General features: G+C 42.3%; 2 non-coding genes across 2 annotated transcripts; both read left to right on the forward strand.

Annotated features, from left to right (window-relative positions):
• The first annotated feature begins 5,012 nt into the window (after positions 1–5,012).
• LOC112132147 (U6 spliceosomal RNA) lies at positions 5,013–5,116 on the forward strand. The gene has a single exon (XR_002913958.1). It is a non-coding gene; the product is annotated as a U6 spliceosomal RNA (small nuclear RNA).
• Positions 5,117–10,064: 4,948 nt separating this feature from the next.
• On the forward strand, positions 10,065–10,175 carry LOC112132136 (U6 spliceosomal RNA). Its single transcript, XR_002913950.1, has one exon. It is a non-coding gene; the product is annotated as a U6 spliceosomal RNA (small nuclear RNA).
• The last annotated feature ends 8,907 nt before the right edge of the window (positions 10,176–19,082 follow it).

Consider the following 19,082-nt stretch of genomic DNA (forward strand, 5'->3'; position numbering starts at 1 on the left):
TCCTAGGGCTTTCCTCTTGTCCAAGGCAATGGTCTCAACTGTGCCTGTACATTAGAATCACTTGAAATGATCATTTTCTCAGGCTTCACTTTAGAGATTCTGTTTTAATTTGTCTAGGTCAAGTGTTCTTAAATTTAGGTTGCAGCAAAATCACCTGGTTGCTGGGCACCAACGTCAGAATTTCTGATTCAGTAGAGCAGGGGTGGGGCTCAACATACACATTTCTATTAAGTTACCAGGCAATGCTGAAGCTGCTGATCTGGGAACCACATTTGAGAACCACTGGTTTAGGGTAAGACCCAGGCACAGATTGTTAGGGGGAAAAATTCTCTAAGTGCTTTCAATGTACAGCCAGAGTAAAAAAAAAAAAAAAAAAAAATCACTGCCCTAGTACTGCTGACTCACGAATTGCAGGGAAACAGAAAGTACAGAAAGCCTGACCCTCTTGAATCGGGACACTTCAGATGAATGGATGAAAGAACTTGAGCTTCAGATAGAATCCCTGAGTGAATCAGATACTCTATGGTAGGTTTGACCTCCCTGGGAGGAAAGAATGGTTGAACCCAATTCTTACATTTTATTTCTGCTGTTTCTGAATTTTACTTCTATTCAGCCATTAGTCTCCACTTTTCTATGATTGTAGAACTAGAATAAAACTGTTTCCAAAAGTGTATCTAACACCTTTACTTCTGAATAGAAGAGCTATCCAGAAACTACCAAGTCTCTGAGTCTCCTAGGCTGAATCTTGCTTTAACTCTGGCCCTGTGCTTACATTTGATAAAGGATTTCTTGAATGCAGACAGTTACCTTTTACATTTATTTTGTCAGTAGAAGAGATGCAGCTAAAGGAACATTTTGCCTCTTGCACTAAACTGTTACAGATATATGAACCAGTGCTTCCAACACAAATGGCACACACAGAAATGACAATACAGTATTTGTACAGCACACTGGTGTAACCGCCCAGTGGGTTCACTTTACCTAATTTGTAACCACCCAATGGGTTCACTTTACTCCGCTGCCTAGTCAAAGCCCATTTCTTGAGACAGGGGAATCATAATACAGAAAGAATAATTAACATAGAGCCGGCTGAGCAGGAGACTGGAGTTTTACTACCACTCAAATCACTCTCCCGGAATATTTGGGGATCAAAGTTTTTCAAGACAATTTGGTGGGAGAGGAGGGGCAGTGAGTTGGGGAGTGCTGATTGGTTGGGTCAAACGTGAAATCATGGGGGTGTCCCTGTCTTCTTGCGCTGACTCAGTTCCAGGGTGGGGGTCACAAGATCAAATGGCCAGTTTCTCCATCTGGGGTAGTGCTGGTAGATCCATCAAGGGTGGAGTCTGCAAAACACCTCAAGCACTGATCTTAGGAGCAGTTTAGGGAGGGTCACAATCTTGTAGCCTCCAGCTACGTGACTCCTAAACCATAATTTTTAATTTTGTGGCTAATGTTAGTAGTCCAATCCCTGGGCAAGAAGGAAGTTTGTCCTGGGAAAGGGCTACTATCATCTTTGTTTTAAACGATAAACTAAGTTCCTCCCAAAGTTAATTCAGCCTATACCCAGGAATGAACAAGCACAGCTTGGAGGTTAGAGGCAAGATGGAGTTGTTTAAGTTGGACCTCTTTCACTGTCTCAGTCATAATTTTGCAAAGGCGGTTTCAATGGGGCAAGAGGAAGAGGCTGCTTACAGCTTAAGATAATCACCCAAGACAACCAACTGTCCCAAGGACCCAGGGCAGTCAATATCTGTGAGCTAGCACCAAGCAGGCTGCTTAGGAAATACTGATGTAGGCAAAGCACACATCTGCTTCATGTGGACTCAGCCTTCTATAATGAATACTGTTTAAAGAGAATATCCTCAAGTAGTCATTGTTGGTTTAGATATATTGTAAATAGCTTAATCTAGATTTAAAAAATTGTATATTTACTTGTGATAGGTGTGAACCTACTCCGTAACGCAGATGTGCAATAAATATTACCACAATCTTGGAGTAATGATGGAATGGTGAAAGAGAAGATTGCACACTCCAGAACATCCAGGGAAGGACCCTGGTCTTCAGGCCTTGTTGCCACTTCACGGTCATTTGAAAGCAGGTGGTTCCACTCTCTCCATGCTAAGTTTGAGCAACTCTCCCAGTGCTCCCAAGCCACAACGCCCAGCATCCACTCACCTTGGGATCCCATGAAGGCATTTCATTTTTTGTTTTTTTGAGACGGAGTCTTGCTCTGTCACTCAGGCTGGAGTGCAGTGGAGCAATCTCGGCTCACTACAACCTCTGCCTCCCGGGTTCAAGCAATTCTCTCGTCTCAGCCTCCTAAGTAGCTAGGATTATAGGTGCCCGCTGCCATGCTTGGCTAATTTTTGTATTTTTTAGTAGACACAGTGTTTCACCATGTTGGACAGGCTGGTCTCGATCTCCTGACCTTGTGATGCACCCACCTCGGCCTCCCAAAGTGTTGGGATTACAGGTGTGAGCCACTGCACCGGTGGCTACATACCCCATGTAGGCATTTTTTCATCCACACATTGTTTGTAAGTGAGACACAGGTCTCTGCTAAAATCAAACCCTCTTCTCCATTCCTTTGGGGGCAGCTTAGTTTAATTCCGTTTTGGTTCCTTGTGTAGTTTTTCTTCAGGCCAATAATAAAAATGAAGCTAAAAATACCCTCTTATAGTGAGAAGAACCCAAATACAGTTTTCCTGATGGGGCTAGAACTATCTTTCCATTCTTTTCAATCTCTTAAAGTGAGTGTCTAAGAATTAGACAGGAACTACTGTATCAATAAACTAGCTTGCCTCTTAAAAAAAAAAAGTCTCAGCTGGGCACGATGCCTCACTCCTGTAATCCCAGTATTTTGGGAGGCCAAGGTGGGTGGATCACCTGAAGTCTGGAGTTCGAGACCAGCCTGGCCAACATGGTGAACCCCTGTCTCTACGAAAAATACAAAAAATTAGCTGGGCGTGGTGGGGCATGCCCGTAATCCCAGCTACTTGGGACGCTGAGGCAGGAGAATCGCTTGAACCCGGAAGGCAGAAGTTACAGTGAGCTGAGATCACACCATTGCACTCCAGCCTGTGCAACAAGAACAAAACTCCGTCTCAAAAAAAAAAAAAAAGGTCTCTACTTCAAGAACACATATCTATGGCTGAAACTTAAGAAATTATGTGGTGAAATGTTATTTTGAATGAAACACTTTTTAAAAATTCATTTACGTACATGGAATGTGCTTTTACTCTTCTTAAAAAATTCTGTCATTCTGTCTTTATGTAAAAGTACAAGATCCTCTAATTTTGGACAGATTGTTGCAAGTAATATGTACAATAATAAAGACTTTCCACAAATGAGAAATAAACACTTTCTTTAAGCAAAATGAAATAGGCCTAGGAGTATAGGGGAGGGATAGAGCTATGCAGCATTCAAATGTGGGTGTGAGTTGGCCTAAGTCTAAAACCAGAGGTGGGCTGCAAGCAAATATGGCCTCTAATACCCAGGAACTAAACTGGATTAGAACGAAGAAGAGCTCATAGAAGGGTGAATCTAGAAGGAAGAGTAGGAAACTAGACTGGATGAAAACCCAGGGAGTGTTTGAGAATCTAAGTCATAAGAGGTCATTCAGCAGCTTCTCTCACCCTTAAGACTTGACCTAAGCCAATTTGTCCATTCAGGGAATCGCTTGAACCCAGGAGGTGGAGGTTGCAGTGAGCCGGGATCGCACCACTGCACTCCAGCCTGGGTGACAGAGCAAGACTCCATCTCAAGGAAAGAAAAAAAAAAAAAAAAAAAAGCTGCTAGGCATCTGGCAGTATATCTTGAATACTGCTCATTTCACTATGAAAAAATGCAACATCGCTTATGGTGCAGGTTCAGAAAGTGAGATATCTAAAGTTCTACACCTGTCTCCTTTGGAGGGTGGCCAACTGATTAAGGCCTTTAGATGTCTAGTTAATCACCCCTGCCTCAGGTGTAGACTCCTGACCTGGGTGTTAAAAATGTTAAATAATTGTCCGTAGGGTATGGATTAATTTACACACATTCACCTCAAAATAGCATTTTTACCAGCGAATTCCAGACAAAATCTCAGACACCTTTAGCTAATAATGTTTAAACCTAATTTTATATCTGACAGTATTTTTTTTCCTCCTAGGTGTGGGAGTAAGATTGATTTTAAAAATAGTTGCCATTACTCAGAAATAGATAAAATGTAATATGCCTTACTATTAGTCAAGGAGCAGAAATCCTACTCAAAATAATTTAAGCAAAGAGGAACATTTAGTGGTTCATGTTCCTGGGGAGAATAGGGAAGGCCCTGACCGTAGCTACTCTGAACCCAGGCACTCAAGGACATTGAAAGGTCCTCTCATTCTCTCTCTTTTTCTCTGTCCCTCTGCTTTGTATGTATATCTTCACAGGTCTATTTCTCTGGGTTTTGGCCTCGTTCCCGTCTATTTCTGCTAGGCCTTTTCAAGAGGTATGCAAGTCCCTCTGGCTTCACTTCGTCTAGCTCTGTGACCCCAGAGCCAAAGTGCCCCTCGAGTACCTGCTGGGGAAGAACTTGGATTTTCTCAACTTGTGTCACCTGCCCTAATAATAATCCTTGGATAATTCCTCTGGCTAGGAAGTTGAGGTTCAGTCTAAATATGGGTTGCTGGCCTTATGTTTTGTGGGTTGGTGGGTACTGTTGTGAGAAGAAGGATAAGGTGCTTACTTTGGAAGCACATATACTAAAATTGGAACAGGCCAGGTGTGGTGGCTCACGACTGTAAACCCAGCACTTTGGAAGGCTGAGGCAGGTAGATCACCTGAGGCCAGGAGTTTGAGACCAGCCTGGCCAACATGGCGAAACCCTGTTTCTATTAAAAATACAAAAATTAGCTGGGCATGGTGGTGTGCGCCTGTGACCCCAGCTACTCGGGAGACTGAGGCAGAAGAATCACTTGAACCCAGAAGGAAGAGGTTGCAGTGAGCCAACATTGCACTACTGCACTCCAGCCTGGGTGACAAAGTGAGACCTTGTCTGAAATAAATAAATAAAATAGAAACAATGCAGAGACAATTAGCAAGGCCCTTGCACAAAGATGTCATGAAAATTTGCAAAGCATTCCATATATTTTATCTGAAGTGTTCTCATCACGTACACACACAAAAACATAACTATGTCAGGTGATGGTTAATTAGCTTGATTCTGGTGATTATTCCACAATGCACACATGTATCAAAACATCGAGTTGTACACCTTAAATATATACAATTCAAATTTGTCAATTATACCTTATTAAAGCAGCAGCAGAAGAAGCAGTGTTACCAAACTGCCCAAAACTGCAGTTGCCACAGCCCCCTCCTCCCTTCCTGTTCTCCTTTTCCTGCCTTTCTATACTTGGGATCTTTGGCTTATGTGTGTTAAATTGGATGTTATGAAAAACAAGAAATATTTAAGCTTTCTATGCATTAAGATTTAGTAGTATATAAACTTTGATCCACTTTATATTTTTCAGTAGAGGGAACCATGTAGAATAGCTGGCATCAGAATTTTCTGGATTTTTTTCCTCAAGCGATACCACTAAAATGGAAACCTGAAGATTTTTATAAGCAAATGTAGGCTAACATTGATTCAAAAAAAAAGCCACCAATATGCTATAGCAGTGAATATTACAACCAAAATGAATTTCCTTAATTATAATCGAGTGGATTTGGGAATAGGAAAAACAGCTTGTTTACCCATTTAATCACCACCTATAGGTAAGAAGCTCAGAGATTTTCCAGGTGAATGAGGCCCCTGATAAATATATCTCTGTCTTGTGGACAGTAAAATGATTCAACAAATGCCATATGCAGTGTTTAGCTCTTGAGGAGACCTATGGCCTAGTTGGAACATATCCTATGTGCTGTGCCTACTGGAGGGTAGCATGAACAGATTGCTGGTAATAGCTCACTCCACATAGTGTCTGTCAGATATAAAGTGCCAGGTCAAGTAGTGACCACATGCAATGTGGACACCGTGATTTTTCCACTTCTCTCAGTTACTAAAAAGCTTTTAAGAGGGCGGGCATGGTGGCTTAAGCCTGTAATCCCAGCACTTTGGGAGGCCTTGGTGGGCGGATCACCTGAAGTCAGGAGTTCAAGACCAGCCTGGCCAACATGGCGAAACTCTGTCTCTATTAAAAATACAAAAATTAGATAGGCATGGTGGCAGGCAGAAGAATCGCTTGAACCCAGGGGGCAGAGGTTGCAGGCGAGCTGAGATCACGCCACTTAACTCTCGGCCTGGGCAAAAGAGCGAGATCTGTCTCAAAAAAAAAAAGCTTCAAAGATGAACAAAGAGAACAAGTTTCAAGAACACTATCAGACAATAGTAAATTGTGATATGATACTTGACCATTATATTATGATGACTAATTTATAGCAGTGTGGATTTTAAAATGGACAGATGGTATCCATTGCAATTTTAAGTCTTTATAACAGAAACTGTTGTAATAATTGATACACAGCAATTTTCTGGCATGAAATTCCATCATTGAATATATTCTGAAGAGGAGTGTCATTATAGCAAAAACAAATTACTATTCTTATATGAAAAATAGTGGCCGTGTGTAAGTAGACAAGACATATAAAGGTGGAACAGTGTGTGATAAAGTCAAAATTCTGCTATGGCCTAGCTGATCGCTAAGAATTGCACTTAGAGTACTGAAAATATATACTGTTGAGTGTGTGTGAATGATATACTAGGACCTTGTGACTTGAAGTATGGTATGGGGCCAGCAGAATCAGTATCACCTGGGAGCTTGTTAAAAATGCAAGTTATTTGGTCCCACCCCAGACCTACTGAATCAGAAATTCTGGGAGCTGGGCCAGAAATCTGTGTCCTACAAGCCCTCCAGGTGCTCCCAGTGCAAGCTACAGTTTGAGAGGCACCATTCTAATTAGTTACAAGCGCTCTCCTGATGGCTTGTAGAACTGCCCAAGCGAGGGACTTGAGCATGGAGAAGTACATGATGTACAGGCTTCTCTTGCAGCAATAAACCAACTTAGTAGACCACCACTGTTGCAATGACTCCTTTCACCCAGTTGTCAAACCTAGATGTTAGCTGGGTTAAAACAGCCTCATTTTCTTTATCACTTTTTTTTTTTTTTTTTTTTTTGAGACAGGGTATCACTTTGTTACCCAGGCTGGAGTGTAGTGGCATGATCTCAGGCTCAAGTGATCCTCCTGCCTCAGTCCCTCAAGTAGCTGGGATTATAGGCGCCCATCACCACACCCAGCTAATTATTGTATTTTTCGTAGAGATGGGGTTTCGCCATGTTGCCTAGGCTGGTCTCAAACTCCTGGCCTCAAGCAATCCTCCTGCCTCAGCCTCCCAAAGTGCTGGGATTACAGGTGTGAGGCACCATGCCCAGCTCTTTATTATTTGTATATTAATTAAAGACTAACTTGTAGGAGGGTAGTTTTTGAACCAGTTATCAATTAGCATCAGTAAATATTTATTAAGTATAGGTTATATTTTGTTCTAGGAGCAGGAAAATATATACAAAGTGAACTAAAAGATGATAGTTGTTTAGCATGTGGTTAAGGAGAAAATATAAACTTGAAAAATTAAATGGCAATGTCAGATAATAACACAAGAGCTATTCCTAGGCATTACATGACCAATTATAAAATAAGGGGAAAATTCACTGAAAAGGAAGAGATCCCTGGATTGCATAGGTCTGCGAAGACATCACTCAAGTTTCCTTCACTGAGCATATGTTTAGGAAGTAGCTGCTCCAGGAAGGGCCCTGGGCAGGTGCGGAAGAGAATGTGGAACTTGAACTAGGCTTCTGGAAAAGGCAATTCAAATGGCAGGAACATAACAAACAAAGGTATCATATGAGAAGTTTACACAGCAATTCTGGTTGCTCTGTCCTTGCATATCTCCAAAGAAACCTGGACCCATGATTGACTGTTGGTCAACCCTAGGTATGTGGCCCTTGGAAGGTTCTTTATGCTAATGTTGATGATTTTGTTGTATGCACCTAGAGCAATGAACCATGGCCTACTAGCTTGTCAGAATTGCTTTGCACAAACATCAAGACTGATCATTCGTGCTAGGTTTCATTATTAGGGTCCTGAGTTTCAGTTGCCAAGGATGGTCATGTAGCAGAATGTACCTATGTGACCAGACCTCCATAAAAGCCTTGGGCCCTGAGACTTGCATTGGATAGAGAGATTCTGCTAGAAGGAAAGATTGTCTTGTGTGGCTCTGGTTGGAAAAAACTTGAAGGCATGTATCTGACCTCTCTGGATTTTCCCCAATGCCTATCTTCTTTCTGCAACTTTTGCTGTCTACTTTTTGCTGTAATAAGTCTTAGCCATGAATATAACCTGATATTGAGCCTTTTGAGTGTTTGTAAAAAAAACACCAAACTAGGAGTGGTTATGGAACCCCTGCAATATGGCCTGTGACAAGATGCAAAATACACAATGAATTTTTGGGTAGAAATAATAAATATTAAAATCTGATGGTAAAAGTCAATTCTTGATTGCTAAATCTTGGTAAAGAATATATAGGTGTCCATTGTACTATTCTTTTTCTTTTTTTTTTTTTTTTTTTTTGAGACAGGATCTTGCAGTCACCCAGGCTAAAGTGCAGTGGCACAATGATGGCTCACTGCAGCCTCAACCTCCTGGGCTCAAGCAATCCTCCCACCTCAGCCTCCCGAGTACCTGGGACTACTACGTGTACGTCACCACACTCAGCTAATTTTTGTATTTTTTGTAGAGACAGTCTCCTTGTGTTGTCCAGGCTGGTCTCAAACACCTGAGCTCAAGTGATCCTCCCGCTGCAGCCTCCCAAAGTGCTGGGATTACAGGTGTGAACAACTGCACCTTGCCTCATTGTACTATTCTTTAAAGTTTCCTGTAAGTTTGACATTTTTCAAAATATAAATTTATAGAAAAATGAGTAGTATCGGGCAAATAGTACTCAAGAAATGTTAGCAGTTGAGAAGTCAATTATCATATGTATGCATGGACATATGTGTGTATAGAATCATAGAATTGTATGTTATCTTGAAGAATAATCATTTTACACTTTCCCGTTTAATCAAGCCTGTCCATCTTTTCCTATGTTTGCTTGGATGTGTGTTTTCTATTCTTTTTTTGACCATATACTCCTGCCTCAGGCAGATGGGGGGCCCTGAGTCCCTGGCCTGGAAGTGGGCCTGAGGCTGTGGTGAATGGAGCCAAGAGAATAATTACCAGGTCAGTTTCCTATGGAGTTTCTGGGTCAGTAATGCCCAGTACTGAAAAAAAAGACCAATAGTCCAGGGTCAGGATGCCAAATTCAGACAGGGCAATAAAAAAGAGAAAGTTCTAATTCAAATTGATCGTTCTGACAGAGAAGGCAATGCAAAGGGAGTTCAGTCAGACAAGCCAGGAGTGATTCCTGAGAAAAAAATTCACACAGTGCCAATTTCCTTTTTTAACTGGTTCCTGCCACAGCTAACGTCGGGGGCATATCCTAAAGTGAGTGATGCAGCTGGGGAGTACACCATTGTATTCTCACAGAGTTTTCTCTCAGCCTGAGATTGACTGAATATTCACTTATAGTTTCTCCTTTTTTTAATTATTTGAGATTTTACATTTAATTCTTTTTTATGCGTTTTCTACTTATGTGCTACATTTAATTCTTTAACATCTCTAGTCAGAAAACTGCATTTATATACGGGTAAGATTGGTTTCTACTGTGCTAGCTTCCTCAGCTTTATTAGTAAGATATGCATGGTAGTCAAGAACATGAATTCTAGGCCGGGCGCCGTGGCTCACACCTGTAATCCCAGCACTTTGGGAGGCCGAGGCGGGTGGATCACCTGAGGTCAGGAGTTCAAGACTAGACTGGCCAACTATGGAGGTGAAACTCCATCTCTACTAAAAATACAAAAATTAGCTGGGCGTCACGGTGCGTGCATGTGATCCCAGCTACTCAGGAGACTGAGGCAGGAGACTCGCTTGAACCTAGGGGGAAGAGGTTGCAGTGAGCCGAGATTGCGCCACTGCACTCCAGCCTGGACGACAAAGTGAGACCTTGTCTCAAAAATAAATAAATAAATAAAATGAAATAGGAACAATGCAGAGAAGATTAGCAAGGCCCTTGCACAAGGATGTCGTGGAAATTTGCTAAGCATTCCACATATTTTATCTGAAGTGTTCTCATCACGTACACACACAAAAACATAACTATGTCAGGTGATGGTTAATTAGCTTGATTCTGGTGATTATTCCACAATGCACACGTGTTTCAAAACATCGAGTTGTACACCTTAAATATATACAATTCAAATTTGTCAATTACACCTTATTAAAGCAGCAGCAGAAGAAGGGGTGTTACCAAACTACCCAATACTATAGTTGCCACAGCCCCCTCTGCCCTTCCTGTTCTCTTTTTCCTGCCTTTCTATACTTGGGATCTTTGGCTTATGTGTGTTAAATTGGATGTTATGAAAAACAAGAAATATTCAAGCTTTCTATGCATTAAGATTTAGTAGTATATAAACTTTGATCCACTTTATATTTTTCAGTAGAGGGAACCATGTAGAATAGCTGGCATCAGAATTTTCTGGATTTTTTTCCTCAAGCGATACCACTAAAATGGAAACCTGAAGATTTTTATAAGCAAATGTAGGCTAACATTGATTCAAAAAAAAAAGCCACCAATATGCTATAGCAGTGAATATTGCAACCAAAATGAATTTCCTTAATTATAATCGAGTGGATTTGGGACTAGGAAAAACAGCTTGTTTACCCATTTAATCACCACCTATAGGTAAGAAGCTCAGAGATTTTCCAGGTGAATGAGGCCCCTGATAAATATATCTCTGTCTTGTGGACAGTAAAATGATTCAACAAATGTCATATGTAGTGTTTAGCTCTTGAGGAGACCTATGGCCTAGTTGGAACATATCCTATGTGCTGTGCCTACTGGAGGGTAGCATGAACAGATTGCTGGTAATAGCTCACTCCACATAGTGTCTGTCAGATATAAAGTGCCAGGTCAAGTAGTGACCACATGCAATGTGGACACCGTGATTTTTCCACTTCTCACAGTTACTAAAAAGCTTTTAAGAAGCCGGACATGGTGGCTCATGCCTGTAATCCCAGCACTTTGGGAGGCCGAGGCGGGCAGATAACCTGAGGTGAGGAGTTCAAGACCAGCCTGGCCAACATGGCGAAACCCTGTCTCTACTAAAAATACAAAAATTAGCTGGGCGTGGTGGTGCATGCCTGTAATCCCAGCTACTTGGGAGGCTGAGGCAGGGAGAATCGCTTGAACCTGGGAATCGGAGGTTGCAGTGAGCCGAGGTCATGCCATTACACTCCAGCCTGGGCGACAGAGGGAGACTCTGTCTCAAAAAAACAAAAACATGAATTCTAGAGTCGGACTGCTTGGTTCCAAATATTGGCTCTAGCACCTAATAAATAATTAGCCTCATTAACCTCTTCATGCCTCACTTTCTTTTCTATGAAATGCAGATAAAATATTACCTACCTCCAGGTATTGGCATATCACTAGCAATGAACATACTTGATGCCAGATCTTGTTTTATATGTGCAATTTTATGAAAGAAAAAAAGAAAAGGAAAGAAATCAGGGTAGCCGGGGGCATTGGTTCACACCTATAATCCCAGCACTTTGGAAGGCCAAGGTGGGAGGATCACTTGAGCTCAGGATTTCCAGACCAGCTTTGGCAACATGGCACAACCTCATCTCTACTAAAAATACCAAACAATAGCCGGTTGTGGTTGCGCACGTCTTTAGTCCCAGCCTATAGTCCCAGCTACTTTGGAAGCTGAGGCACGAGGATCGCTTCATCCCGGGAGGTGGAGGTTGTAGTGAGCCCAGGTCGTGTCATCTCCAGCCTGGGCAGCAGAGCAAGACTCCATCTCAAAAAAAAAAAGAAAAAAAGAAAAGAAAAACCAGGACTTTTGGAAGAAATGTCTGGTTCCAGGACTAGAACAGAGAAAAACCAAGATCCGCCTGGAACATGTCATGATGCCAAAAAGTAAATGCTGAAAAAATGATGGGGCATGTTGAGAAAACATAGGAGCCAACTTGAAGGGGATCCCAAGACAAATCTGGGACAATTTAAGCAACAAAATAAATAATGATAGTAATAGGTTGTAACTCGTGGAATAAAACAAATATCCCTATGTCCAGAGTGATTACAAGTTGAATAAATAAATCACTGGGGGAGTGGAGGAAGTCTTATTTACAGTAGAATTCCAAGTAATAAATGATGAAGAAGTGATGGAAACAAAATTACCATTTGCCAGATACTATAGTAAAAATTGTTTCAGGCAAGAGTCATTCACAAATGCTAAAATTGGTGGGCTAAAAGGAGAAATGGGATTTTTTATATAGTGTCACAGTATCTCCCCAGAAGATATTTATTAAATGGCAAAGGGAAAAATAATGCTACAGTAGAGAATCTGGCAGACAACACCTTAATCAAGTGATCCAAGTTAATATTGCAGTCATGAGGCCAACATATATAACCTGATTTTATCAAAAAGAAACATCAGACAAATCCAAAGTGAGGGACACTCTACAAAACTATGGGAACACACTCTTCAGAATTGTGAAGGTCACAAAAGATAAAGAAAGATTAAGAAACTATCCCAGATTAAAGAGTAAGAAGATAAATAAATGCATTGTGTGATCTTTGATAGCATCCTGATCCAGGAAAAGGGGCACATAGGGACAGTTGACAAAATTTAAATACAGTTCATAGATGAATTTGTGGCATTTACTAGTGTTATTTTCTTGATTTTGATCATTTTACTCAATTATGTAAGATTAAACATTTGGAGAAGTTGGGTGAAGAGTGTACAAGAATTCTTTGCACTATTTTTGCTATTCATTTGTAAGTCTAAAATATTTCATAATGAAAACTTTAAAAATATATATTAATATATATATTCCTGTTTACAAGTCTTTCCAGACTCTTCTAATATATGTATTAGCAATAGACATATTTGTATATAGATAGAGCTTTGTTTTGATTTGTTTTACAGAAATGGAATTGCATTGTACATGACTCTTTTTTTTTTCCACTCAACAATTCTATTAGCTCCTTTTTGGGTGTTGGCTTATCTCACAAAGACCTAGTTTGCTTCCTCCTCCTTAAAGAGGCTCCAGACAACCATATCTCTACTATATGACATCATTCCTTGGTCACAGATAATCAGACCACGTGTGGACATCTGACCCAAACTGGGACATCAGATTCTTTCTACCAGGAATTTGAAACAGGGACCATAATATTCTTATTCAGACTGAGCTATTCTCCTGAGTGAAGGAAATTTTAAAACTTCGAAGCTGAGGTACAGCTGTAACCCGATGTAGGAATTGAAAAGTAGAGACAATTGCAAGGCAGAGAGATGAGACCAGAGAAGCAGGGACAAGATATGAGAAGGCACTTCCCGGGATCCTAGTTGATAACCATTTTCTTATCTCATGCTCTTTCTGAGGACTTCTGCTGTGGGATTCCACAAGGCACATTCCAATCTTTATAATACATTTCCTTTAACGCTCATGCCAGCTCTCAAGAGGCAGAGCTCACATCAGTTATATTTTCAAAATTAATTTGAGGTGGGGCACGGTGGCTCACACCTGTAATCCTAGCACTTTGGGAGACCAAGCGTGTGGATCACTTGAGGTAAGGAGTTCTAAACCAGCCTGGCCAACTTGGTGAAACCTTGTCTCTACTAAAAAAAAAAACAAAAAACCTGGGCATGGTGGTGGATGCCTGTAATCCCAGCTACTCGGGAGGCTGAGGCTGAAGAATCACTTGAACCTGGGAGGCAGAGGTTGCAGTGAGCCAAGATTGCAACACTGCACTCCAGCCTGGGTGAGACAGCAAGTCTCCATCAAAAACAACAACAAAAAACTAATTATCAAAAATTGTAATTGTTTATGTAAAGAACTGCTGGCCAGGCACAGTGGCTCACACTGTACACAGCACTTTGGGAGGCTGAGGCGGGTGGATCACTTGAGGTCAGGAGCTCAAGGCCAGCCTGGCCAACATGGTGAAACCCCATCGCTTCTAAAAATACAAAATTAGCTGGGCATGGTGGCGCACACTTGTAATCCCAGCTACTGGGAGGCTGAGGCAGGAGAATTGCTTGAACCTGGGAGGGCAGAATTGCAGTGACCCAAGATCCTGCCATTACACTCCAGCCTGGGCAACAAGAGCGAAACTCAGTCTCAAAAAAAAAAAATTGTTAACTAGGTACTGATGAACTGAAAGTGCTAAAGGAAAACACTTATTGAATAAACAATTTTTCACTGAAAAACTTCTATAGAAAAATTACATGAACAGTACAAAGGAACACCTGTATACCTTTCAGCTGGATTGACCAATTGACTTTCTCCATGTTTGCTTTCTTTTTTTTTTTTTAGATGGAGTCTTGCTCTCTTACCCAGGCTGGAGTGAAGTGGCACAATCTCGGCTCACTGCAACCTCTGCCTCCCGGGTTCAAGCGATTCTCCAGCCTCAGCCTCCTGAGTAGCTGGGATTACAGGTGCCCGCCACCACGCCCGGCTAATTTTTGTAATTTTGTAGAGATGAGAATTTACCATGTTGGCCAGGCTGGTTTTGAACTTCTGACTTCCGGTGATCCACCTGCCTTGGCCTCCTAAAGTGCTGGGATTACGGGTGTGAGCCACTACACCTGGCCTATTTTCTTCTTTTTTAAAACATTTATTGATGAATCATTCAGACACATTTAAACATCACTTTTGAAGATTTCAAAAGTTTCTATGAAAAAAGTCCTTATGCATTAGAGATGCATACTGGAAGTATCTATGGCTGAAATGGCATGTCTGAGGTTTGCTTTGAGGTACATCAGCAAGGCCAGGTGCTGTGGCTCACTCCTGTAACCCCAACACTTTGGGAGGTCAAGGCAGAATGATCGCTTGAAGCCAGGAGTTCAAGACCAGCCTGGCCAACATGGCAAAACCCCATCTCTACTGAAAATACAAAAATTAGCTGGATGTGGTGGCCCATGCCTGTAATCCCAGCTACTTGGGAGGCTGAAGCACAAGAATTGATTGAATCCAAGAGACAGAGGTTGCAGTGAGCAAAGATTGCACCACTGCACTTCAGCCTGGGCAACAGAGTGAGACTCTGTCTTAAAAAAAATAAAATAAAAATAAAGTACATCAGCAAAAGGAGACAAAAAGTGGGGGAGGGAGGTGTAAATAATAAAGCAAAATCAGCAAAATAGTGACCACTGTTAAACCTAAGTCATGGGTTTATTATACTATTTTCTCTATTTTTACGTATGTTTGAAAATTTACAAACTGAAAAGTAAAAAGAAAAAAAAGTTCCCTTAACTATTTCGTTTAAAAAAAAAGATCAAATTGGAACCATTTGGCATTATATTATATAAAATCCAGCTCTTGGCTGGGCGTGGTCGTTCATGCCTGTAATCCCAGTACTGTGGGAGGCTGAGGTGGGACGATTGCTTGAGCCCAGGAGCTTGAGAGCAGCTTGGGCAACATAGCAAGACCCCATCGCTAAAACAAGAAAAATTTAAAAACAAATTATCCAGGCATGATGGTGCACACCTATAGTCCCAGCTACTCAGGAGGCTGAGGTGGGAGGCTCGCTTGAGCCCGAGAGGTGAAGGCTGCAGTGAGTAGTGATTGCACCACTGCATTCCAGCCTGGGCAATTGAAAAAAACTTAAAAAAAAAGAGAGAGAGAGAGAAGAAAGAAAGAAAGACAGAAAGAAAGAAAGAAAGAAAGAAAGAAAGAAAGAAAGAAAGAAAGAAAGAAAAGAAAGAAAGAAAGAGAAAGAAAGAAAGAAAAAAGAAAAATCAAGGTTATATTAGCTTTATATAAAGAGTTAGAAAATGTTTTCTCTTTTTTCATTCTTTGAAAATATATACTGTATTGTTACAGGATCTTTGGGGTATTGCTTTTCTGGCCAGAAATCTCTGTGGTCGGTGGCACTTTTGCCCAAGTTATTGTCCTGTGTCCAGGAAGAATGAGGTACACAGACAAATGGAGGGTTAGCAAGATGAAGAGGAGCTTTATTGAGTGTTAGAACAGCTCAGAGGAGACCTGTAGTAGGTGACTCCTGTCTGCAGGCAGGTCGTCCTGACAAACATTCAGCCCTTAGCAGAGAGGGTGGCTCCTCTCTGTAGCTGGTCATTCCATTGTCTGCAGCTCTCAGTGGAGAGGAGGCCCTGGAGAAGGTAGCTCCTCTCTGCAGCTGGTTTTCCCAGTGTCTGCCCTTCTGTGGTTGAGTCTAGGGGTTTTCAGAGGGGTGAAATGCATGCTGATTGGTCCACGGGCAGCCATGGGTGAGCCCAGGAAAAGGCGCCATGAGTTCTGCCTCCAGTACACAGGACTGGCAGCCCAGCCCCCAGCTTTCAGGACTTCCCCTGCCTAAAGGTGGGGCTTCACCAGGTTCCTGCCCCCTTCTGCCCAGGAGCCTGTCTGCCTCCGGCTGCTGTTCATGTTTCACAGGCTATTCATGCCAAGGGACACCTGCAAGCCAATGCTGAGCTACCCTCAGCCTCCCCTCAGCTTCCCTCCTGCACTCGTGGGTGCCCAAAGTCCGGAGGGGACTGAGGCAGCGGGGGCTGGCATGTCAGGGCTGCCCCAATCATGTGCCCACCTGGCTGGGCTGTGACAGTGCCTGGGCTTGGCCCCAACCTTGCTCCACAATTGCAGTGGGTACTGGGAGCAGGGAGAGGCCAGGCAGTGGGAGCAGGCACTTTGATCCTGTGGGGGGCCTTCCTGGACCCCCAAGAGCACAGAGATAGCCAGTTCCAAAGCCAGGCTTGGGCAGCTGCAGCTGCACCCAGGGAGATCCTGCCTCACTAACTCAGAAGGGATGAGGCTCCCGTTTGTCCCCAGCTCCCGCCAGCTCCCTGGAATGTGCAGTCCCAGCCACACCTCTGAGATGGGAGCAGGCACTGACAGCAGGAGAAACCAGGCAATGAGAGCAAGCACTTCTGAGCCTGCAGGGGGAAGGGAGGTCTTCCTGGGCATCCAAGACCGCAGAGAAGCTGGGGTCTGGAGCTGCACCAGAGTAGCTGCAGTGGCACCCAGGGAGGCTTGGGCAGCACCTCCCTCCTGCAGCCATCATGGCAGCAGCCACTCTAGATGGGCTGCTGCCGCCACCAGCATTAGTTTCCTATTGCTGCTGTAACAAATTACCACAAACTTAGTAGCCTGAAACACTGCAAATATATTATCTTTCAGTTCTGGAGGTCAGAAGTCCAAAATAGGTTAGCAGGCTGTATTCCTTCTGGAGGTTCTGAGGGAAAATCTGTTTCCTTGCCTTTTCCAGCTTCTACTTCTAGAAGCTATCTATATTTCAAGATTCATGATCCCTTTGAAGATCTTCTATCTTCCAAGTTGACAGTATAACATCTTCAAATTTCTCTCACTCTCTGACACATTTATCTCCTTTTATAAGAGCCCCTGTGATTGCACTGAGCCCACCTGGATAATCCAGGATACTCTTTTCCATCTCAAGATCTTTAATGTAGTCACATCTGCAAAGGCTTTTTCCCCTTGAAAAGTAACATATTCAGTTTTCAGGGATTGGGAGGTGTACATCTTTGGGGTACTATTATTCTTTCTCCAAAATATATGTAAGCTTAGTGTTATTTCTTCCTTAAATGTTTGGAAGAACTTAACCAGTGAAACCATGTGGGACTGAGGTTTTATTCGTGGGAAGGTTTGTAATAATACATTTAAGTTATTTAATACATAATAGACTCTTCAGGCTTGGTATGGTGACTTGTGTCTGTAATTCCAGCACTTTGGGAGGCCAAGGCTTCAAACTCTTGGCTTCAAGTGATCCTTCTGCCTCAGCCTCCTGAGTAGGTGGGACTATAGGCACATGTCACAATGGCTGGCTTTGATCACTGATCTTTGATGTTACTATTTTAATTGTTTTGGGGCGCCACAAACCACATCCATATAACATGGTGAACTTAGTCAATAAACGTTGTGTGTGTTCTGACTGTCCCACCAACTAGCTAGTATCCCGTCTCTCTCTCTCTCCTCTGGCCTTCCTGTGAGACAACAATATTAAAATTAGTCTATTTAATAACCCTACAACAGCCTCTGAGTATTCAACTGAAAGAAAGAGTTGGATGTCTCTCACTTTAAATGAAAAGCCAGGAATGATTAATTTTACGACTAAGATTAATGTTAGTTGTCATTTTCTCAAGGCATGTTAAAAGCCAAGATAGGCCAAAAGCTAGCCTCTTATGCCAAACAGTCAAGTTGTGAATGAAAAGGAAAAGTTCTTTTTTTTTTTTTTTTTTTTTGAGACAGGGTATTGCTCCGTCACCCAGGCTGGAATGCAGTGGCATGATGATGGCTCACTGTAGCCTTGACTTCCGGAGCTCAAGCCATCTTCCTACTTTGGCCTACCGCAAGCAGTTAGGACCACAGACGTGAGCCACCATGCCTGGCTAATTTTTAAATTTTTTGTAGATACTGGGTCTCCGCATGTTGCTCAGGGTGGTCAAAAGTTCCTGGGCTCAAGCAATGTGCCCACCTTGGCCTCTTAAAGTGCAGGGATTACAGGCGTGAGCCACTGCACTAAGTCTAAGAAATGTTCTTGAAAGAAATTAACATGCAAATAAGAAAGTGAGAATGTGAGAAAGTGAGAAAGGCTGTTGCCAATATGGAGAAAGTTTTAGTGGTCTGGATAGATCAAACCAGCCACAACATTCCCTTAACTTAAGGGAAGAGAGTTAGCAAGGCCCAACTCTCTTCAGTTCTGTGAAGCTGGGACAGGTAAGGATGCTGCAAAAGAAAAGTTGGAAGCTAGGGGAGGTTGGTTCATGAAATTTCATGAAGAAGCTGTCTCCATAACATAAAAGTGCAAGGTGAACAGCAAGTGTTAATACAGAAGCTGCAGCAAATTATTCGAAAGACCTAGCTAAGATTATTGATCAAGGTGGCTACACTAAATAACAGATTTTTAATGTATACGAAACAGCCTTCTATCAGAGGAAAATGCCATCTAGGACTTTCAAAGGTAGAGAGAAGTCAATGCCTAGCTTCAAAG

This window comes from Pongo abelii, chromosome 12 (genome assembly GCF_028885655.2).
Source record: "Pongo abelii isolate AG06213 chromosome 12, NHGRI_mPonAbe1-v2.0_pri, whole genome shotgun sequence".
NCBI lineage: Eukaryota > Metazoa > Chordata > Mammalia > Primates > Hominidae > Pongo > Pongo abelii.